Below are 24,056 nucleotides of genomic sequence, written 5' to 3' on the forward strand. Positions count from 1 at the left end.
TTTGTCTTTGACTCGATCCCTTGCTTCTCCATACTTTCTTCTTTCAGAGTATTGAACTTTTTGGTCTCTGAGGCACCCAGCAATAGTCCATTCACATTAAGGTGAAGGTAATTTCTTACTTTTCTCTTTCTTTCCATTTGCCACACAGCAGGTGAACCCTATCTCCGTTACTATTAAAGAGGTATTATACAGTTTATGACCACCAAAATAGTGACAATATATCAGGGTCAGGTATGAGAGGTCCCTTTGGCCATTTAGAGCCAATATTGAGCCCCTGGATAAGTCAGCCTCACATGGGGGGTTGGACTGGAGTTGGCCACATACTAGGGGAGTCAATGAACCAGGGCCACAGTAAGACAACACATCAGCCCACACTGAAGTTGGCATAAGACAGATCTTGAACAATAAGCCAGAAGGAGATAAAGAAGAAAGTTGATAAGATCTGTGAATTTTATCAGGCTTATTATATTATTATCATTATATTATTTTACAAGTCTATAGTTTCTTATCTGAAACTCTGGGGATAATTGTGTTTTGGAATTCAAAAATGCTCCCACTTTTAAAAGGTGCCAACAGTACTTTTAGTGCATATTATATAAAACCCCCTGTGAGGGCTGGGGCAGCACTCCACTACTGAACACACTATTACTTTCTCAGAAGAAATATGGATATATATTCACAACAAATTAGGGTAAATAAAGATTTAAAATAGCCTTATGTCAGTCCAGGTCAGGTTTTTTCACCAAATTAGATAGGCTGTATTTTGACACCAAATGAATTAGGAAAATACTTCTGTTTTTCAGATGTTTTCGTGTTTTTGGCATTGCTAATAATGAATGGATGGTGAACCTGAATTAGAAAGTAGATAGAAAATTGTGGTTAAATATGAGTTAAGATAACAAAATTTCTCACATCCTTGTACCTGAGTTCATCTATCTGCCCAATAAATACTTATCAGGTGATAGAAACAATATGCCAGGCCGTGGATAAGACAGCAAACAAGATGGATGAAACCTCTGCTTATATGCCTCTTTTACCTCTTCCCTTCCTCTTTCTTTTCCTTTCTCTTAGGTAAGGAAACTGATCTCCTTCATCTGCGTGTACCTTTTCTGTGTGATATCCTGGGCTTATCCAGGAAGAAAAAGCCAGGATACTTGGTACATATATTTATTGTGGCATGTAGCAGACTGTGATCTTTTCCTTTCCCATCTGACTCACCAGGGAAAATGTAAACACTTGAGAAAAGGGGGTTTTAGAGCCTGGATGCCTAGTCCAGGGCCTTGTACACAGTAAGTGCTCAGCAAATACTTGGTATATAAATACCTGTTCCTCTGGATGATTGAAACACTTTCATATCTCAATTTTATTGAATTATATGGGGACAAAAAGATAATTTAGTCAATCCCCCTTTTTTTCTGGCTCTCTGATTGATTGGCTATTTTTTCTTCTGAATTGTTAAGTTAGAACCAAGTAAAAATGTGTATTTTTAGCATCACTCACCAGCAGTGAGTTAATTTTATCTTTTTCACTTGTCTTAGCTCTACAACATTATTACCCTTTTGCACTATCAGATATTAAAATCATATTAATAATCAGGAACTGTATTAAACTGTCTAAAAGTTAAATAATATAGTAGCACATTTGAAGGTTAGTGGTACCCGTTGGGTGTAATTCACCAGGAACAAACTTAGCCCCTTGCTTCTCTGGAGATACAACAGACTGTATTGTTTTTAAGGAGATTAATTATCCTTATGATATCTTGGAATATGCAATAAAATCAATGTCATTTGGCTGACTAGGCTTTTTAAGTTACAAATTAAAAGCTAAGATCATGGAATTGCCTGAGGCCGGGTATAAGGGCTGCTTACTTTAAAGGGAATGTCTTCTTGCCTTCCACATTTCCCTCTTGTTCTCTGATGTGGTTAGGATTAAGAATCTGTGAAGAAGCTCGGATGCTAAGTCTTGAGGTCTCACTTATCTGTATCTGACTGGCTATGCATCTTTGAGCACTTACTTTGTATAGGACTTTATTTTTCTATTTATAATGGAGGAGAAACATGTTTTCTCTTTTCCTCTCCTGATAACACTGTGAAATTGAATGTGGTTATTTCCTGAGAATTTCTTTTCAACTCATGAAAGGATAGATATGTCCATTCAGATGCAGAGTGGAGAGAATTCAGGGTCTGCTCTGATGCTCATTCATTATGCTGTATTAGGGGAGAGTCTTGATGTCTCTTTCCCCAGTTTAGGTAAGATTAATAAGGGAATAACAATTTTTATCCTCCATTTTGAGGGACTGTTATAACACACAACTGTCTGCAAAAGTATTTTGTAAAGTCAGTTAGTAAAAAAAAAAATAGTATCTATATTTTTTTACTGATAATAAGATGGATTTACTTATGTCACTGCTGTTTATGGTTCACCCTCATACACGCAGACTGAGTCTGTTGACTGGTAGAAGCTGACTTTTTCACAAGTGAGGTGACTCTCTGAGTTATCTTCAAATATGAAGACCACCTGGCTGGCCCCTATGAGAATTCAGATGGGCTTTAAGGGCATCGGGTACACACTGTGTTTTCAAGGACACCAATCACACGTGTACTTGAACAAAGACCTGGTTAGCACACTTTCTGGGACTGCTTCTTGCAGCATGAATTGTAATAGATGACACTAGGAATTGATGATCTAACTTTCCTTTTTGTGAGCTCCGAAGAGATTTTCCCATTAGGAGGCAGGGGTAGGATTGGCCTATGAGTGTCAGAAAGTAACTAAAGATCTGAGACTTTGAAGTCAGTCTAACAGGTTGACTCAATAAAAAATAAATCAAGTAAAAAAAAAATTAACAAGTCAAAATAAATTTGACTTGCATCAAGTCAAAATAAATTAACAAAATAAAGAAAGAAGATTTGGGGGAGAAGTCAAAGAGTCTTTCCAAAGATTTATTACTGTGACTCTTAGAATCATCTTGTATCTGTCTATAAAGCCCTAACTTGGATAAATTATCATACGCCTAGTCTGAAAGGAGCCTTTTTTTCTGTCAAGATCAAGGTGGATTAGCTTAAATCTTCTGTGGTTTGCCGAAGCTCAACACTCTGAGATGTTGATGAATCTGGAGGAGGGAGTTCTGTTTCCGGGATTTTCTCTGCCTAGTGTCTTTTTCACACATGATATCTGTGCTGTCTTATTTCACTCCAGGAAACTATTTGTGAACCTGGACTTTATCAAAGATTTGGAGTTCCTTTGTGCATATTTTATAGGCTCCACTGGAATATGTTGTGTCCACTGGGCTAAGACTGGGATTCCCTCACTCTAACCATTATTGGCTCACTAAAAAACAAACAAACGAACAAAAAACAAAACAAAACAAAACACCTTTTTTTGTTACTCAGCAAAGCAAAAGAAACTAACAGGAAATAAGAGTTTGTCAAAAGAAAAATTACATGGGATTTAGAAGGTGGAAGTGAAGTGGAAACCACTGCTCTCAGAAAGTTGTTATGGTTAGACAGTGACATGTAGATAAAGGGGTGCCCTGAGCATCCCAGCTTGTCTTTCTAACTGCTGGCTCTGTTGGTAACTGTGGCCCCAGGCCCATCACCAGGCCACTGTCCGTGGGCCCACTGAGGAGCCAAGAGCTTCTCCAAGAAGTGATAATGTTCATCAATTCCAGCCATTCACTTTCTCAGCTTCTGCCAAAATTGTCTAAAATCGAATTCCTGTACTACATCTTTGTTCTTGTATTCTTTAGAGTATCTTGATGGATACACAGCCTTGACTGTAATCTTGGCTTCTCTCTCTCCCCTAACTCCACTCATCTATCACTTCTGTCTCATCTTCCATTCCTTTTCTGGAGCATCAAAAACAATGTTTCCTCTTTGTTATGCCTAAAGAGGTTGTTGCTGCCTCAGACCTTCAGGGACTCTGTTTTTACTCCAAACCCATATCAAAGTATTGCTAAAATTTAATTGATTTCTTTCTTTAGAGAAATATGAACCTTAGATATTTATATTTCAGCATTTTACCTGTGGTTCCATGTATCTGGGGGCATGCATTGCCTTATGACTTTTCTCCATTTGTTTGCCTATGGATATTCCTGCTAGATTAGCATACAAGACATTTCATAAGACTTATATGGTAGGTTGAAAATGGCTCCCCCCAAAGATATGTCCACATTCTGTTCCCTTGAAACTGTAGATGCTACTGCATTTGGGGGTGAAAAGGGTCTTTGCAGATATGATTAAGTGGAGGATCTTGAGGTGAGGAGATCATCCTGGATTATCCAGTGGGCCTTAAATATCATCACATATAGCCTCATAAGAGAAAAGCGGAGTGAGATTAGACCATCATATGAAGATGAGACCTTGTGACAACTGAGGCAAACATTGGAATGATGTGGACACAAGACTAAGAATGCCAACAACCACCGGAATCTGGAAGAAGCAAGGAATAGCTTAGATTCTCCCCTAGAGCTTCAAGAGGGTATATGATCCTGCTGACACCTTGACTTCAGTTCAGTGAACTGGTTTCCAAGTTCTGGCCTCAAGAATTGTGAGAAAATAAATTTATTCTGTTTTAAGGCACCCAGTTTGTAGTAATTTGTTACAAAAGCCATAGGAAACGAACCCACTCTAGTGTTGTTTTCTGTGAGTCAACTGCTTGTAAATCCTAAAGCCCATCCTGCTCACCCACGCCTCTGTGCTCTCACATATGCAGTTCTTCTCCTCACTGGGCTGCCTTCTTCAAACGTGTTCATTTATATAACTTCTCTTTTCCCTTAACAATTCAGCAGAGATACTGCTGTCTCGGCGAAATCGTCACTGAATTTTGATTTGGCTTAGGTGCCCCTCCTTTGCCTTCCAAGGCCATCCGTATTTCTCTGTTAGACACCTCGTCATACTCTACCATAATTATGATAGTTGACCTTTTCAATCATCCCCATTGAAAGCCCTTGAAGACAGGAACTATGTTCTCTGTGATTCTAGAATCTAACATTAGGCCTGGAATACATTAAAAACACAGCAAATGCTAGCTGAATGAAATAATATAAGAATAAATGAGACTGTGTATAGAGTGAAGGAAGCAACTCCTGTTGAGTTTTTTGCTACTTGTAAATTGCTTCAGGAAAAAAAGATTTGCTAGAGCGGTGTATACTGTGAAGTTGAGGGATTTGTTTGAGATTGTAATCATCTCTGATTAAGCCAATCTTTCATTCACATGGATTATGAGAGATGACTGAGAATGAGCTTGCTCCAAGGATTGATTCACTCTTTAGTGTATTATTCCACTTACCAAACATACAGTGTACATCTAATGTGTGAAAGACACTGTTGGAAAAAAAAAGTGAGTGAAAAAATGATTCTTATCATTCACGAGTTTATATGGTAAGGAAATACAGTCTCTTTTGAGGTAACTATGGTAAAATGCTATTTGTTACATGTGATATAGTAGTTCATTGAAAAGAATGAGAATTCATTGTAAAGGAAATAGTTTTATAGCTGATTTTGAAGAATGAACTAATAGAGAAATAGAAACCAACCAGTAGGCAAAACACATATGGAAGGGCATGCAAGTGAACAATGCCAAGCATTTTCTGGAAATGGCAAGTAGCACAGTCTTCTGGATTATATTTTTCAAAATAGGAGACTGGCTGAGGACAATGTTGCAAAGATGGCCTGGGTTAGGTTATGGGAGACACTGAATATTAAATTAAAGAATTTGGATTTTACACTATAAGGTTATAGGACTTATCAAAAGCCTTTGATGAAAGAAGCAACATTAGCAGAACCATGCTTTAAGGTTCTTTGATCTATTAGAAGGGGCAGAAATTGTGTCAGATGGCAAGAATGGGAGGCTAGGAGGTCTGTAAAGAGATCTTTACAGAGAAGTGCAGGTAAAAAAGGATAAATGAACAGAAAGGATAGGGGACGAGGGAAAGGAATGGAGAAAGGTTATAGGATTTGCTGTTTTGACAGTGAGCATGAAGGAGATGCTGTAAGATAAATGTGGTATTTTGATTGTATGAGATTGGTGATTGTTCAAGTCCTGAGGAGAAATAAAGAAGCAAAAGATAAAGATGAGTATAAAAGATAATATTGTATACAATATTGATAAAAGATCAGTCAAATCCAATAAAATTCAGTGCAGTGGACCTGAAGTGACAATTAAAGCCACAGTTTCAGACTCATATATTGATCAGCCTTCTTATGCTATTTTCCAGAGGATTCCTGACTGAACTCTGCATTGGCAGCAGAAGCCTGCACTGTATCATAATACTCATTCTTCTTGACTAGGAAGCCTTAAAACCAGGCTTAGCGTCTTCCCAGCTGTGTTGTAAAGAAGCATTGGTTGTAGCCTTTCTACTAACCACTATTAGTGGCTCCTCCACTGGGAATAACACAATTTTAAAGCCCAGGATGTATCCTTCTCAAACTCAGAATATCCTCCCCATCCACTCATCTTGGGTTTGCCATGGAAATCCTCTTTTGCATAAGTCTCGTCCCCTTTGGTCCATGAAGTTTTAAGTCTTCACTCTTGACATTAATTGGAGCACCTCCCTAAGTCTCCCACTGCCTTACACTTAGTTAACTGCCCTATGCATTATTTGACTTATGAGATGGTATCATTTGGATCCTCTGGTCCTCTTGTTGTACCAGGGTTGGATTTTTGTGGTTCCATTGTTTCTTTTCTTGCATTAATCTCGGACTACAGTCTCTTTTGGAATGATTCTTATATATTCAGTATCCAGCTTACAATTGTATTGTGACAATCAGGAGAGAAACAAAAGCTAAAAGCACACGGTGACTAAATTGCTTAAGAAGGGCGAGTCAATACACTTATTTTGCATGCTAGCTTTAGTAAAATGGAAGTGGCATTTTGGAGCATTGGGTTGAGAAGCATTTCTGAACTCAGTGGAAAAGAGTACCATAATTGATTAACTATGTGTTCCTTGTGAACATGAAGACAGAAAGATAACATTCATGTAGAAACATGGCATTCTTGTCTTAGAAAGCTAAGGGTGGACAGAAGTCTGAAAGAACCTTGGGAGGCTTCTTTGTTAATAGGTATGATGGTTAAATTGTATGTCAACTTGGCTAAGCTCTGGTGCCCGGTTGTTTGGTCAAAACCTTGTCCAGATATCTGTCAAAACCTTGTCCAGATATTGGTGTGAGTATGTTTTATAAATGTCATTAACATCTATAATAAGTTGAATTTGAGTAGATTGCTCTCAGTAATGTGAGTTGGTTTCATCCAATCAGTTGAAGACCTTAAGAGCAAACATTAGGTTCTCTCAGAGAAGAAATTTTGTGTTAAATCAGAACATAAAAATCCTGCATGAATTTCCATCCTGCTAGCCTGACCTACAAATTTCAGACTCAAGACTTAAACAGCAACTCCTTGCCTGAGTTTTTAGCCTGATGGCCTACCCTGTGGGTTTCAGATTTGCTAGTTTTCACATTTGCATGAGTCAATTCCTTAATAATTTTTTTATCACACACACACACACACACACACACACACACACACACACACACACCCAGATATACCGCATTGGTTCTGTTTCTCTGGAGAACCCTGAGTAATAGAAGAGGGGTCCATCCTTAAAGAGGAAATCAGGCTAGAGTATGATATGTCTAATACCAGTTATTCCTTTAATAAACTAAAATGTTATATCTGCTACTAGTTTGGACAATGCAAGAAAATTAGCACTTACTATCTAAGAAGCAGCTACATTAAGGGATGAAAGTTCTCCTTCAGATCCCTTGAAACTCAGATGATACCCTGTTTTGGGGAAATAGAATTTATTGAGCCACAGTGGACCTTGGTTCTGCAAAGTACTTCTTGCTGGTGTCCATGCATCCCGCACCAGTAACGCTAGTGATAAGTTCAGAGGTGTTGATTAGATGAAATATGACAGATAGCAGACTTCCTTTCCCTCCACATTATGCATTCCAAAAGACTTAAATGCCACTTGGATTTCCCAGCCAAGTTTGCCAGTTTCTGTTACTCAACCATATTGTTTCCATGTGACCTGCAACAGCTGTTCTTTCACCAATTATACCAATTCTTCCTGATAAATTAAAAACAGTTCTAATTAAATGGTATAATGAAACTATCAATCTATGTTACTGAGGCAGAACTGTAATGTAATTAGTTATTGATACCACGAAACATAGCTTTGTTAGGATGAGTGTAGGATGGGTAGCTGGCTCTAGCATTCTCACAAGGCACGTAGTCATTGTTGGAGATATATAAGTGATTCAACTGGTTGTTTTCCCAAAGAACATTTGCTATGTCAATGTGGTCCATGGGAGCAGTATAATAATGCTTTTAAATAGGATGCAATAGTTCTCAGTCCTCCCAATGAGTCCTACAGGGACAGAATAGTTATTTTCCTTGGATAGCCTTAGTAATAAATAATTTTCAAGGAAAGAACAATTGATTTGAGGGATGAATAGAAATTATGGAAATACAATGAGAACTTCTCATTTGGATATAATTTTTATTCTAGGGAAATGGCAATCGTGTGAGCTACTTGATAACTGGGACTATCTGCTATTACTCATTTTATGCATTTCATCTTTGCTACCCACTGTACATGGAAAGTCATCAGTAATTGCTCACACAATGTGTGCCTTTAGTGTTTAGAGTAATTGTATTAGGCAGCCCCATTTCATCTTCCTTAGAACTGTATTAAAATGAATCACCAGCAATAAAAACTACCTGTAAACACTCCTTCTTTTAATAACTCAAAAATAGATGCACCAAAAGTATAAACATGAAAAAAAGAAGTGAAAAATCTATTAGCCAACTAATATTGGGTCACCATGTTGCCTGGACTATGTGGCAAATGCTAGTGTTTTGAATATTTGCTTTTTGACTCCCCCTCTTAGAATCTTAGTAACAGTGTTAACGTGTCAGCATAAATGAGATTAACTTTTTTTTACATACATGTGTAATATTGTATGATTAATTATTTATTTGTTCAGCAACTATAAAAGTGTTTTGCACTGCAAACAACATGTAGTTTAGCCAGAAAAGGAATTTATAAAAGGTTACTTGTAACTTATGACTTTCCAGGAGGGTATGAGAACTAGTTTCTTGAATCACCAACCAATTGAGGGACTAAGAACTCTTAGTCCCACTAAAGGACCTTTAGCAGGGAAAATGCCACCTCATCATTACTCAGCCTATGATGCTCTATGATTGGATGCCAGGAGCTCTGCCACTGTTATCTGTAAGGAACCAAGTGTCTCTCTCACCACAGTTGCCAGAATATCAATTCCTACGTGCTCGGAAGTGTGTCATCTCCCTCGGAACCCAGCTGTGCTCAGGTACATGTGAGTGGCAGAATCCACGTCACATATCTGTACCCTAGTAGCAGTGAAATCTGGTAATGCAAGTTCCCTAGCTCTACCTTGGAATGGCAAGACTCCTAAAAGTAGAAAATGACCAAAATATAAGGAAAGTGCACAAGCCATGTTGCCGATCCACAAATGATGCATGGTCACTGCACAAAGGCAGTCCAGATGGATGATTTGTACACACTGTTAGAGGCTTATGGGCTGTTGAAATGTTTGAACTATTTTCAAATAAAAGGCAACATTCACTAATCTATAAATCATAGCTTCATCGAGCTATTTATAGTCGTCCCAGATGAGTGCAAGTTTGGATTTTTATTGTAATGAATGTGGGACAAAATGACCAAATCAATAAGAAATTTCTGATATTGCACGATACAAGAGACACACGTAGACATTGTCTGACTTTTAGTGACACTTTCTTTGTGAAACAATTTATAAACTCTAAAGAGTTTATAAATAGCTGAATATATGACATTGGTTTGGAAGGGATTAATTTATTAAGGAGTTTGAAAAGAACTTTATCTGTATGACTTAGAAAGACTTACAAGACTATAGATGCTGGAGAGGATGTAGAGAAACGGGAACCCTCTTACACTGTTGGTGGGAATGCAAACTGGTGCAGCCGCTCTAGAAAACAGTGTGGAGTTTCCTCAAAAAATTAAAAATAGACCTACGCTATGACCCAGCAATAGGACTGCTAGGAATTTACCCAGGGGATACAGGAGTGCTGATGCATAGGGGCACTTGTACCCCAATGTTTATAGCAGCACTCTCAACAATAGCCAAATTATGGAAAGAGCCTAAATGTCCATCAACTGATGAATGGATAAAGAAATTGTGGTTTATACACACTATGGAATATGACGTGGCAATGAGAAAGAATGAAATATGGCCCTTTGTAGCAACGTGGATGGAACTGGAGAGTGTTATGTTAAGTGAAATAAGTCATACAGCGAAAGACAGATACCATATGTTTTCACTCTTATGTGGATCCTGAGATACTTAACAGAAGTCCATGGGGGAGGGGAAGAAAAAAAAAAGAGATTAGAGAGGGAGACAGCCAAAGCATAAGAGACTCTTAAAAACTGAGAACAAAGTGAGGGTTGATGGGGCGTGGGAGGGAGGGGAGGGTGGGTGATGGGTATTGAGGAGGGCACCTTTTGGGATGAGCATTGGGGGTTGTATGGAAACCAATTTGACAATAAATTTCAATTAAACAAAAAGAAAGACTTCCAAGGGCAAGGCAAGGATGACCAGTTGTTGATCTTGGATATATTTCATAGAGAGAAAAGTTCAATTTCTAATAGTGAGATCTATTGAAGAAAACAAAGATTTACCCCTAAAGATATTTCAGGGTATATCATGAAGTCTATAGAAGAATATGGTATAGGATAGAAAGCTTTTGTTGCAAGTTTTTCTATTTGAAAGAGTTTCAAAGTTCAGTTCTAGAAGATTGCTTGGAGGCAGAGAGATCAGCAAAATCAGAGTGCTTTATTCTAATTTATGCTAATTTCTTCCACCTGACCTCAACTTTATGCTAATTTTCTTCCATATAACCTCAAAGACATTTTTCCTATTTCCTGGGAAAGTTTGAAATATTAAACAATTTTTTTTCCCTTCCCCTTCTGATAATTCCATCCTTCTGAACTTTCTTCTTATTCAAACAGCTAGGGCGTCCTAGGCCATTGCCTCTGGAGAAGGATGTAGCAAGCCAGAAAGAAAAAAAAAATAGCCTGCCAATCTCTTCTTGGCATTGGTTTACAGCCTAAAGCACTTAAGAGAATTGAGAGGGCTCCAAGCCCACAAAAAAATGTTTGGAGAAACATAATGAGACAGAGGAAAAGTGCTCTACCTCCCCTGCTGACTCTGCACATTCCATAGTCCCATCCTTCCTATTACTGTGACCATCTTTTCTAGAATAGAAAGTAAGCTGAACTCTTTGAAGCAGCAGATGCCCAGATGCTTGTTGAGTCAAACCCAATGGGGTCTTTCCAAAGCCTCAGAGAGTACCCCAAAGTGAACTAGAAGCTGAATGGTTTCTCTAACACCAAGCATTGCACTAAAGCAGCAAAGACTGTACCTACAGGGTTCCTGTAAATGGAAGAGAGGCATATCTCTCTGTAGCTATTGGTGTGGACCTACAACCAAAGACAAAAAGGATGATGGATTTATCAATCAATGCCTACATGGAAAAATGGCAGCAAGGGACAGAATCCATCACCTTGACTCATGCAGCCTATATAAACCCTATCTGGAACTTGAAAGCTTCCCCAGGGAGAAAAAAGAAGAAACATCAAATTGACTGAGGATTTCAAGATATTATCCAGTTCTTGAAAGATAAATTATGTTAATGTAGAAAAACAGAGTTTCTTTTGTATGCCTGGACTGTGGACTGGGATACAACCTAAACAGAAAAATAGAAGAAGTTTTGTTTATTTTTTATTAGAATGAATTTAAAATGCAGTCATTTCGTTGAACACAAATGTATCTACCTGCCATTTATAGAGCTGAGGATTCTGCTTGGATAATATTATGTATTTATTCCTTTACTCTTTATATTTTACTGGGGGATATGTGATTTTATATTTATTTATATGAATGGGAGAAAACTCAAAGGAAATTTTTTTAACATTTTTTTAATAATTGTATTAGAAAAACTCCCAAAACTTTTGTGTAGGTTTTATTTTTATTTATTATTTATTTATTTATTTATTTATTTATTTATTTATTTATTTATTTGAGGTATAGCTGGCAGGAAAGTATTCTTTATAACTAATTACTCATTGACTAACATTTTAGGATCTCCTATTTGTCTAGCGCTATTATTGGCCTCTTGTTTTATACTTTATTTGAATAATTCCATTATACCTGGATCTAATAATTTCTTTTTGAATGTGAGCAAGGTAAAATAATAAATACTGCCACATTTTCTAGTAGAAAAGTATAGACTTGAAGATATCAATGTATTAAACTATTTATGTATTTTAGAACTAGGTTTGAATGAAACCAATGAACAAGGTACAACATGTTCCTCACTTCCCACTAATTTCGACTATTTTAATCTAGGATAAATACTAGATTTGAAAGGAATACTTCTTTTGTCCACATGATATCTTTTGATCCCATGTCAGAAGTCTTCCAGGACTCACTCTTAATTCTGTCTTTCGTTCTTTGAAAATTTAGAGAACTTTTACTAATCTCTCTCTTCTTTCTCTCCCTTCAGCCTTTTCTTTTCTTCTTTTAGGTTTTTTTTCTGTCTAGATTTCGATTTTCCTACCACAAAAACAAACAAACCAGAAACTCTTTGATTTCCTTTTACAACTTGCTGGGGAAAAACCACTTTTTATTTGAAAATTGTCTACTCTTATCCTCCTACCTTTCTCTTACGTCCTAATTAAGCAAGAAGAGTGATAAATTCCACGATGTCACTGACTGCATAAAGCACTGAGATCTGGGAAAGCAGACCAATTTTCCATCTTTCCATAGAAGTAATCTGCTCTAATTTTCCTTCTATTCTTAACTTTATCAGAAGCTTTTATAGATATTAGTTCAGTTGATGAATGAGGTTATATGTATGAATGAATGATTGAGTGTCTATGGAGAACCAATTTCTTCACTGAAATCTGAGTTGAGCTACAATTCTTTATTTACTTTTATGAGTTCCTTATAACACAGTCTCCTTTAACAAGTGAAAAAAAGCTTTCTGTTTCCATCCAGGTTTATTCTGCTTTTAAAAAATACACTTAAACATTTTTTTTCATGTTTCTAATATTTATGGAAGGCTCAGTATCTACAAGCTACCAAGTTATGTCATGTCTGAGATATAAGGATAAAGAAGATCCCTCCCCTCAAGGAGTCTGCATTCTTGTAGAAGAGATAAGACTTATACACATGTAATGGTACTAAAAGTAGCAAATGATAAATTCCACAAGAGAGGTGCAGATAAATCGCTATGGGTGTGACAGGCTATGGAAATTACAGAACATAACAAGGTTTTAAAAATAGATATAAAATGTTCCCTTCAAAACATAAATGCTTTGGGGCGCCTGGGTGGCGCAGTCGGTTAAGCGTCCGACTTCAGCCAGGTCACGATCTCACGGTCCGTGAGTTCGAGCCCCGCGTCAGGCTCTGGGCTGATGGCTCAGAGCCTGGAGCTTGTTTCTGATTCTGTGTCTCCCTCTCTCTCTGCCCCTCCCCCGTTCATGCTCTGTCTCTCTCTGTCCCCAAAAAAATAAATAAACGTTAAAAAAAAATTAAAAAAAAACAACAACATAAATGCTTTAAAACAGTGTGTATATTTGATCAGTATGCCTCTTGAATATATCTGACTACATTGTTATTAATTTTTTTGCTCTAGTTTTCAAAGATAGTCTCCTACTTCCTTTGATACAAAGTTTTTTTTTTTTTCATTTGGGAAGGGCTCTGCCATATTTGCTCATGGCAATGATGCCTGGAAATATCATTGTACTCTGCCTGGGGATGGGGGGTACCATTTTGATGTGCTGGAGGAGTCTGATCTCCACCAGAACATGGAATGCAGTAATAAAAAGGGGTGTTTTATGTGTAAGGTATTCATTAAGCTTGATGAGGACAGGTGGGGAAATAACTTTTTATTGTATTGAACCACAAATCTCTTTTCCAAGGGCAACCACCTCATGAGAGAACTTTTATAATCCAGGTGTAAGGTTTTCTTTTCTGATGTTCACCAAAATTTTAGTTTCTATTTGCTTGTTGAACTTGAGGAATTTGAACAACTTTTGGCATTTAGAAACTCATGGCACAGAAAGGTATTTGAAACATACAGAAGGAAGGGCTTTTCTAACAGGAGACAAATGGGATGATTTGTTGTAATACACCATGTGTTCTTGGTTGGCCTAATAAGTCCGAGTATGTTGACTCCCTTTGGTTTATACCAAAAAGGAATTTATTTTGAAACAAAAGAAACAAAAGGAGGGCATTGGGACTAAAACTCAAATTTGGTTTCTATGATTTGTGCTTGTAATAGTTAAGATGATTTCTCTTGCCCATAAGCAAAACTTTGCTCACATCAGCTAAATTAAGAACAGGAATTTATTTACTTATGTAATTGAGGAGGCCAGAGTTTACATTGCTCAGATATTTATCTAGGGGTTCAGAAATTACCATCATTCTTAAGATTTTCACCAACTCTCATCATAACTGCCTTGTGTTGGTTTCTTTTGTACCCACTCAATATGGTGGCCTCAAGTCTGAGAGTGAAGAGGTTAACTCTTAAACTAGTCCTGAGCTTCACTCTGATTGTACTTATGTGGGTCATATGTCCAGTCTTCCTGAACCAGTCATAGTGGCAAGGGAATTCCTTTTGCTGATTGGCTGAGACTGGCTAATGTGCTCCCTGTCAGGAAATAGGAGTGATGCCTTACCTGAAGCTCACAGACTAAGAATGGGGAAAGGTTAGTGAGTGGTCAGAAAAATAAATGTTTCCTATAGTGTTCTGAAAGCCTTGCTACTTTTTATTCTGGATCAGATGCTTGCTAATAGCAAGGAGGTCTAAGGATCTATATACACAAGAGTTATTAAGAACCACGAAAGCAGGCAGCTCTAAAATAGAGTATATGGGTATGTTTGTGTGTATGTATATGTATACAGAGAGGGAATACAGAAATATGCATACATATTTGATAGGAAAATTCTGAAAAAAATGTGAATATATATAAAAGTGATACATATATATCTATATCTAAAAGTGATATATATCTATAAAAGATAGATATCTTTTATATATATGGCCCCTAAATTATTCAAATAATAGTTTAGTAATACTAAATATAACTGACTACTAAATAGTTTAGTAATACTGAATGCTAAATTGTGACACCAAACTATATATAGATCTTCCTTGACTTAATGATGGGATTATATCCCAATAAACTCATAAGTTGAAAATATCTTAAGTCAAAAATGCATTTAATACACCTAACTTACCACACATCATAGCTTAGCCTAGCCTGTTTTATACATGCTCAGAGCGTTTGTAGTAGCCTACAGTCAAGCAAAATCATCTAACACAAGTGACTATCTTGTGTAATGTATTAAATACTGTATTGAAACTGGAAAACAGAATCGTTGTCTGGGTACCAAATGGTTGTAAGTGCAATGCTTGTTTACCCTCCTGATTGTGTGGCTGACGGGAGCTGCCACGCACTGCCAGTGCCCAGCATCACGAGAGGGGATCCTACCACTTAATTGCTAGCCTTAATTGCTAGCCTACCACTTAATTTTGAAAAGATCAAAATGAAAACTGGAAGTATGCTTTCTGCTGACTGCATATTGCTTCTTCAACATCATGAAGGTGAAAAATCTTAAGTCTAACCATTGTAAGTCAGGGACCATCTGTGTATGTATATGTATATGTGTATGTATGTGTATGTATATATGCATACACATATGAAAACATCATTCATATGCGATTTTAATTTCTTTCATTTTATCTGAATTTTCTGAAATTTCTATAATCATCTATTGTAACTAAAATAATAACTAGGGCAGTGGAATTAAACCAAATAATAGTCTACTGAACTATTATTTGAAGTAAATCATTTTTTTCAGTGGACTTGCATGTATAAAACCAATCTAAATCTTATAATGAGTCTTACTCACACCTGGGAGACACTGAATTACAGCTATATGCCATGCTAAATTGTAGTCATCCCTTCCTAAGTCTTTTAGTCACTCTCTTAGGAGGCAGGAAAATGATCTCCCTTTTTTCCTCTATGAATTCTTTCCAATGAGTGGGCTTGCTTTTGGGGCTTTACTGTGTATCTATGTTTTCTCTGTCCCTTAATAATTAGCAATAGCCAAAACCAAAAATGATGTACTAGCAATGAGAATAGTAGTAGCACAGCCGCTACGATTTATCGAGCAGTCTCTATATTCTAGGTACGGAACTAAGTGCTCTGTAGGCTTTATCTAATTTGATCCATTCAACAACTTTAGCATTCATTTAATCCTTAATCAAGAGATACTTATTGAACAATACCACCTTCCAACAAATGATCTGCAAGGTGGATATTTCCTTACAAAGCTGAATTGGTCAAAAAGGGAAGTCACTAAGTAATGGAGGGTGGTCCATTCCCAGAACAAGATGGGTTCAGGTGCTAAGAACGGTAGTGACCTACACCCAACTGCTTGTAGCCCCTTAGAGGTAGGTAGCTGGAATTCTGATGGAGGAGAGGGGTTATTCATGTTTAGGTACTGAAACATTAGTTCCATGCTGGACTTTTTCCATAGGAGCCTAGGAGAGATTGGCATTTGCTTTTAAGAGTAGGGTCATGTTGTCTTTTAGTTAAAGCTTTGATCTAAGTTCTGTGCCTTCTTTTTCTTGTAACTTTGTTTTCTCTCTGTGAATCTTGCAGGTTATGATTCTTGCTTAATATTTAAGAGTGAGGGTACTGGTATTTAAGAGACGTGAGTTCAAAATACAGATCTGCCAGTCACTATCTGAGTGACCTTGGTGAAATATCATAACTCTTCTAAGGCTCATTTTCCTAGATTGTAAAATTGGCTTAGTGTAATTGTTAATAACATTTGGAAAATAGCCAGCAGAGTGCTATGCAGAAGCAATATAGTTCAGTGGTAAACCGCACAGATTGGGGTCAGATTGCTTGGTTCAAACCTTGGATCTACCTCATAGTAACCATGTGAACTTGGACAATCTTCTTAAATTTTCATTGCCTCAGTTTCTTCATCTGTGAAATGAGGATAATAAAATGAAGAGTTTCTTTCTCAAAGTATTGTTGTGTGAGTTACATGAGTTTGTGATGTGCTTAGAACAGGCATGGACTTACTACATTCATGTTTATTCTTAATATGTTAGCGCTTTCTTGTAGGGTAGTTGAGAGGACTCAAAAGAGTGACTGTTGATCAAATGGCACTTAGCATAATGCTTCCACACACTAAGTGCTGCGTTTTATATTGAGACTAAGGAACCATAATATTAAACAGGTTGATACAAACATTTGAGGCTTACAAGCACACTCCAGGATTCACCCTGATTTCTGTTTTCAAATTAGGGATTTTATACTTCTTTTAAGACAGTATTGTTTCCATGATGAGATCCTGCATAAACACTTTCTTTTGTAACCTCTTGAAGTCTGGCAGTTTGTTCCAGGGCATCCCGATCTTCCTATCCAGTATTTGTTTCTGCCACCCTTCCATTCCTTCTCAATATCCATCCCTGGTTCTTCCTCTCCATCTTCCTCTACTTTGTGGGATAAAATTGCATGATTTAGGAAATGAGAGTCATCAAAATCCCTACCTCTACTGCACTTTGGCTATATGTGAGCAATATAAGTTCAGGACAAAACGTTCACCTTTGAAAAAGCTTTCCTCTCTTATGAAGGCAGTTTGCATGGTGGTTATGCTTAAGCACTTCAATACCAGACTGCCTTTGTTCAAGTTTCCCTTTACCATTTCATAGCTAGGTGATCTTCTACTACTTCCTAAACTTCCTGCCTCAGTTTCTCATTTATAAAATGGAGGCAGTAATTAAAATATCTTCCCTGTGGAGTTGTTCTGAGAATTATGAGTTAATACACCTGAAGAACTTACAACAGAACTTGGCACTCAATAAATACCACATGTGTTATGTCTCATTACATGTGAAAAGAAACTGGTTCTACCTCTTGGTATCTAGGGGCTCCTCAGGGAACCTTGGCTACTTGGGGGAGATCCCCCTGATGAAAATCAATCATTGTACAAAAGAGTGAGCTGGGATTGGGATGGTATTTGCATATATACCAGTCATCATCATAACAACAATAACAAGATGATGATGATGATGATGATGATGATGATGATGATGATGATGGATTCTCAGTGAACAATCTCCCTTCGACTTCTTTTGACTATAGGTCTCAGGTGAGAAAATGGAATACCAGCTGTCACAGGACCAACTTGGAGTCAGAGAATTGAATACACAAAAAAGTGAGTTATGAATTGAAAGCCTTGCATGCCCATCTGCCATTACATCTAAGGGGTATGCAGTGCTCCCCACTCCTTTGGTGCTCCTCTGGTCTCACCTTCTTCTGTTGAAATTCCTCTTCCTTCTCTGCCTCTTGGCAGATGGTGAAAATCAATAGGAAATAATAGGTGGGAAATGGCTGTGTTCCTTGGAGGAATTTCTGAGATAAGCAGGAGGCCATGTAGTTATTATATGACTAATGAATGCTGTTTTCCCTCACTGCACTCAAATGTGGGCAGTATTATTGAACCTGGCCTTGGTCAACTGTGGTATTGATTTTCTTTTGTGATTTCAGATTCTCTTTTCAAGTAACCTTAACTAAAGACTTGAAAGAGGAAAACCAATTCAAATTAGACAAAGTGTGTACTGAACTTCAGGCCTAAATTTTAATTGGTAATTTTTGATAAAATCTTAGGTTGACTTCTCTCATATATTTATGTATTTATGTATGTTTATTTTTAATGCTTTTTGATTACTCTTTTTACTATAAAGTGCCCTTTATCAATATCTATATGTAGCAAATCATCTTTCTTTTTTAACAACTTTTATCCAGATATAATTTATATACCATAAAATTCATCTATTTAAAGTGTATACTTTGATGTTTTGAGTATTTATAAAAGGTCATACAGCCATCACCATAATATAATTTTAGAATATTTGATACCTTAAAAAGTAACCTTGTGCTCCTTAGCAGTTATTCCTTATCCCCCCACCATACCCTCGGCAAACACTCATCAACTTTCTGGCTCTACAGATTTGCTTATTCTGGAAATTTCCTATAAACGGAATGACATTTATGTAGTCTTTTGTGTCTGGATTCTTTTACATAGCCTATCATAAGTCAGCTTTATTAGGATCTCAGCTTTTAAATTGATCATGGCAAAACCCTGAAATCATGACTGATTTTCCATTCCATTTGGGTCACCAGCACTTTGAATTGCTATTTGAAAATTTTTTTTTCAACGTTTTTTATTTATTTTTGGGACAGAGAGAGACAGAGCATGAATGGGGGAGGGGCAGAGAGAGAGGGAGACACAGAATCGGAAACAGGCTCCAGGCTCCGAGCCATCAGCCCAGAGCCTGACGCGGGGCTCGAACTCACGGACCGCGAGATCGTGACCTGGCTGAAGTCGGACGCTTAACCGACTGCGCCACCCAGGCGCCCCTGAATTGCTATTTGAAGTGACTTTTCTGATGCCTCACCCCGGTGAATGTTGGAAGAGACTACTATATATGAATATTATTTCCCCTAGATCTCTTCTCAGGTTCTGGTGGAGATTTGTATGTATTTGGAGTCACTCAGAGGAGTTATATTTGGGTTCCAAGGACTCTGGTAACCTGCTAAAAGGTTCAGTAGGTATTAACAACGTTGCCTTGAACTTTTCCTCTTCCCTCTTCTACAGAACTTTCATAGATGTTTGTGAGTATCACAATGGTTCTGTGCAGTAAAGATCATCTTCCTTGTGAATCCTGGGGTCTTTCTAGGGACCCTTGGGTGTCTGCTTATAGAGGCTGTCAAGTTGACTTCAATCTGGAGGAGAGGACATGGATCATTAAAATCTGGTTTATTGCTAAAAGAGGAGAGTCTTCTGACATTAATCTGCTTATATAGCAGTTAGTGAAGACAATATCTGATGACTTCTATAGATTATAGACATGTCTGAATATTCCCAGGTGACTTCTCTGAGCTCTCTATTTCCTTACCAAGGAGACCATGAGACAGAGTGTAAGGGATACAGGCTCAGAGAACAGTCAGACCTAGGACTGAATCCTGGCATGGTGACTTAGCTCACTTATTTTTGTCAAGTTTTCTTAGCCTCATTTTTTCATGTGGGAAAATTAGGCAATAATGTCATGGAGTTGCTGTAAACATTCGGTTAGGTGATATATGTAAAGAACTCTACACTTGGTAGGTACTGAATAACCACTTACTGTTTTGTTTTTTTTTTAAGTTTATTTATTTATTTATTTTTTTGAGAAAGAGACAGAGAGAGTGAGCAGGGGAGGGGCAGAGAGAGAGGGAGAGAGAGAATGTCAAGCAGGCTCCGCACTGCCAATGTGGAGCCCGATGTGGGGCTCAAACTCACAAACCATGAGATCATGACCTGAGCTGAAACCAAGAGGCAGATGCTTAACCTAGTGAGCCACTCAGGAACCTCAACCACTTCCTGTTTTTAAAGACAGTGTGATCTAGGAGAAAGAACTAAGGTTGAGGAATCAGATGAATAGTATTTGAACATTAGCTTTCAATTTACCAGCTATGTGACCATGAGCAAGACGTTTTGTCTTTATTGTCCTCCGCTTACTCATCTACAAAAGGGAATAATATATTTTTTGAAGAGTTGATGTAAGAATTAAAGACAGTATTAATAAATTGCTCATTCCTGCACTTGCCATTATAGAAAGTTTTCAGTAATTAATAACTGTGATCATTTTTATTGTTATCAAGCTGGCCATGGCCAGTGAGCATCTCTCTAAATCAGTGTCATAAAATACCTTCAATAAGGTGCCTACCTAGGTTGCAGTGATATTAGTAATGGTATCCAAATACATTCAATCCTTAGGGTTGCGGCACTACTCATGCGTCCACTCTTCTAGCATTCTGGCTGATGGAACATACGTACAAGGGTGCCAGAGAGCAAAGTGCAAAATATATATATATATAGCTAACTCCACTGTGGGACTGTCTCATAAAAGCTGGCTAAGACAAGATAATGGACCCAATGCCAAAGTGGGGCTTTTTATCTTCCATTTTGAATTTACACTTAGGGATCTGCAAAGTCAGGCATGTCCAGGAAGAGAGCAAGAATGAGAGTGAGACAGATTTGGTGATAAGGCTGAGACATAGTAGCATGAGTGAATGTGAGCATGCAGGGTATCCTGAATCTACTCACCGCCCACCCCCCCCCCCCCTTATTGTATGGTGGGTATTGCCTCATCTGCCAAGTTAGAGCCATAATCAGGAAAAAATGGCAGGGTGGGCCCAACCCTGTATGCTTATTGCATGGGAACAGAATACAAAGCAGAGTAGGTCATACCTGAGCCCAGAAAGTGAAAAGAAGGAGTGAGTAGGAACCAGCATCTTTGCCTATAGGTGACCACACACATGGGCTGGCTGGTGTGGGTTATAAAGGCTAGGCCCACTTGCTCCCATTTGAAACAACTCTGAAGGGCCATCCCAGTTCCAAAACTCCCCATGAGGTCTTTGAAGCCATTTGTTATAACTACGGGTTGGTTCAGCATCACTTCTCAGTCCTGCTTCTTTCACTGCCCCAAAGTGTTGATCCTGAGAGCATCCTTAATAAGCCCCCTGCATGTAAACCTCCATCTAAGAGAGTGCTCCTCAGATAAGGGGAACTAGGAAACCTTCACAAAGCCTTTCCTCACCCATTCCCAGTGAACCTGGGTTTTCCTTTCTTTAAAATCTTCTAAACCCTTTTAGATACCCCTCTTATAGTGTTGGTATATTTCTGCCTTGAAATTTCTAAATCTTATTTATTTACTTTTGAGAGAGAGAGAGAGAGAGAGAGAGAGAGAGAGAGAGAAAGCACAAGCATGGGAGGGACAGAGAGGGGTTGGGGGGACACAGAATCCAAAGCAAGCTCCAGGCTCTAAGCTGTCAGCGCAAAGCCCGACACGGGGCTCAAACCCACAAACCATGAGATCATGACCTGAGCTGAAGTGGGACACCTAACCAACTGAGCCACCCAGGCGCCCATTGAAATTTCTATCCAAGTTTTGTCTTCCTCATTAGATCAGTAGCTTTCCAAAGATGGGATTTATATCTGATCTATTTCTATATATTCACCAGACCCAGCCTTTTGCCTTGCATATATAACAAATATTTGCTAAAATAATTAAGTAAGTCCAGATTGCAATATGAGTTGTCATCCCAGGGTTATCTCAATAACTAAATTTTAAAGTGTGATTAGGAAGCATGAGGAGAAAAGCAACCTATTTAAAGAGATAGGATGTCTTCCCAGGTTAAAATTAAGGTTTCAACCTTGATTACCTCCAAGGTGAGCAGCTAAAGCAAATAGGGGAAGTGTAGCAAGTGTAGGAAAAGAAGTCACTGGTGAACTCTGTATCCTCTGACTGATAAAGAAGCTACAACTGGGGAGCCTGGGTGGCGCGGTCTTAATCTTGGCTCAGGTCATGATCTCACATTTCGTGAGTTCGAGCCTTGCATCAGGCTCTGCACTAGGAGTACAGAGCCTGCTTGAAATTATCTCCCTCACTTTATCTCTCTCTATTCCTCTCTCCTCCCCTCCTTGCTCTCTGTTTCAAAATAAATAAATTAAAAAAAATTAAATTTAAAAAAAATAAAAAAAAAAAGAAGCTACAACTGCCATAGGGGTTCTGGGCTCAGTGTTGTCAAATTCCTCAAGTCTTTCAAGAGAAGATAGGAAGCCAGACTTTATGTGACATTATTTAATCTTTCAAACATGTGCAGGCCAAGCAAATAATATCTATGAATTGGATTTGGTCCTGGAGGGCAACAGGTCTGAAATTTCTAGGAAGGACCTCTTAGGTTTTATATACCTTTGTTTTTCTCAATTGTGTGTATCTGTCCAAAATCGTTGTATTTCATGAGAGAATGATGAACTGTATTTACTGGAGGGCCATTTTTATCCACTGTTATGTACTGTTTTTCTCACTGAGAGGACCAGAGGAGGATGGTTATGTGCTGAGCACAGGATTTGGACCATAATTTCCAGAATGTTTTAAGAGTCTCAGAGGAAAGGTGCAATACAGCTGTAAGATAATTGTTGTGTTTTTTAATGCCTCTTTTTTTCACCTTTAAGATAAGCTTGTGAAATGGGTTGGCTAACAGTCCTGCTGTTTATTGAAAAAAGCAGCCAGGTCATTTCGTGCTAGCATTATTGCATTTGTATTGCAAGGATACATAAATAGAAAATCCAGTCCCAAATCTAAGTCCTTTCTTCTGCAATACAGGGAAATATATCTCCTTTGTCTTCCATCTGATCACTCCTGACATCTGTGCAGTAAATATGGATTAGATAAAGACGCAAGTACTAAATTTCTTTTGTTGCTTTTAACTCATAAAATCAGATTATTAGTGTGAGTAAGGAAAGAGCCTTGTCTGTGAACACATGGCAACTTAAGGGTGATCCTGTAAATGAAGGAGGCACGCGCGTGTGTGTGTGTGTGTGTGTGCGCGCGCGCGCGTGTGTATGCGTGTGTGTGAATTATCCAACCTCAGGATATGTGGGGTGGGGATACAGTACTCTTATGGTGCAAATGATGGGAAATTCAATAGCATATTGTACGAAAAGGCAGGAAATCCTAGTATCTAACTGGTGGGGAATTCAGATCAAAGAGTTACATTTTGTTTGCTAAGGAGAGAATTACTAGGTTAGAATCTGATTTACTTAATTTGGGATATTAGAGTGGGGCTAAGAAAAAAACCTAATAAATAAATATCAACACTTATGATTTACTGTGCTAAAATGGTCAGTGTAAAATGCACAGAAAATTCCTTATTTAAGGTACATTCTTATTTTGTGCAAAGGGAAATAAATGACACATATTATGAACTGTTGCTATTTATATGGAATTAAAGTCTGACTTATGAACATCGGTCTCAGGTACACAATAAAGATCAGAAGTATAGGACAAGAAAGCCTTGTTTAATTGATTGTAATCATATCCTTGTTTGGATTAAGATGTCT

At 37.9% G+C, this 24,056-nt stretch overlaps 1 long non-coding RNA gene across 1 annotated transcript in view; it reads left to right on the forward strand.

Annotated features, from left to right (window-relative positions):
• Positions 1 to 18,323, forward strand: part of LOC147576543 (uncharacterized) — a 266,331-nt gene extending 248,008 nt beyond the window's left edge. The window contains exon 3 of the long non-coding RNA XR_015241419.1: positions 18,251 to 18,323. This is a non-coding gene — a long non-coding RNA (uncharacterized LOC147576543). The remainder of the gene's footprint in view (positions 1 to 18,250) is intronic.
• The last annotated feature ends 5,733 nt before the right edge of the window (positions 18,324 to 24,056 follow it).

Source organism: Puma concolor, chromosome D1, assembly GCF_028749965.1.
Source record: "Puma concolor isolate L17-30 chromosome D1, mPumCon1.1.hap2, whole genome shotgun sequence".
NCBI classification, from domain to species: Eukaryota; Metazoa; Chordata; class Mammalia; order Carnivora; family Felidae; genus Puma; species Puma concolor.